Here is an 805-nt window from a genome sequence, read left to right on the forward strand (position 1 = left end):
CTCGTCCTCCCCTCCCCCCCCTCCTTTTTTTTTTCTTGTGGTTTCTTTTTCCTGGGATGCAACCCATTAAGGCACAAGGTCGAATGATTAGCTTTCGCTAATCCTGGCCGCTGAGGACACCCAGCTGCAATGGGCAGCACAGAATCCCAGCCAGGTCCAGAAGCGGGTTCTGCAGCCGAGGAGGAGCCGGAGGCGGGGCACGGAGGCGTGCGGGGACAGGCCGCCGCTGGAGAGGACCGTGCAAAGGCGCGGAGACTCGAGGACGCACGAGAAATGTCTGGAACGGAAAACCGTGGCGCGTAGACCAAAATCCATGTATTAGCTGAATTACTAATAGGAGGGACGGTGTCTTCGCAGTCTGACTTTATTCCCAGGTAAAACCAAGTAAAGGAGCCATTTGGAAAGGCAGAGCAAAGGCCTCGCCAAGAGGAGATCACGAGGCAGAGGTCGGGGGACAGACGAGCAGCCCCGCCTGCGAAAACTAAGGGGAACGAAGAAATAACGGACCGAAAGCTCTCGAGCTAACTATTATTCAAGCCGGCAGGTTGGAAGGGCTCACGAAGGGCTCACGAGGTCCCAGGCAGGACTGGGGTAGAAAGACACACAGTCAAGTCCGATCCGATCACATTCCTGAACTGGAGGAAAAAGCGACATCTTACAAACTTCCGTAGAGAAAACGAGACTGTAAAGGAAAAGCATCGGAACCGGCACTGGACTTTTCACTCGTCACTGTGAGTGCCGGAGGGGCTGTCGCGGCCGGTGGGGACAGCAGTGGGCTCCGGGCGCTGCCCAGCGTACTTCACAC

This window comes from Pteropus alecto, unplaced genomic scaffold, assembly GCF_000325575.1.
Source record: "Pteropus alecto unplaced genomic scaffold, ASM32557v1 scaffold5, whole genome shotgun sequence".
In the NCBI taxonomy this organism is placed as follows: domain Eukaryota; kingdom Metazoa; phylum Chordata; class Mammalia; order Chiroptera; family Pteropodidae; genus Pteropus; species Pteropus alecto.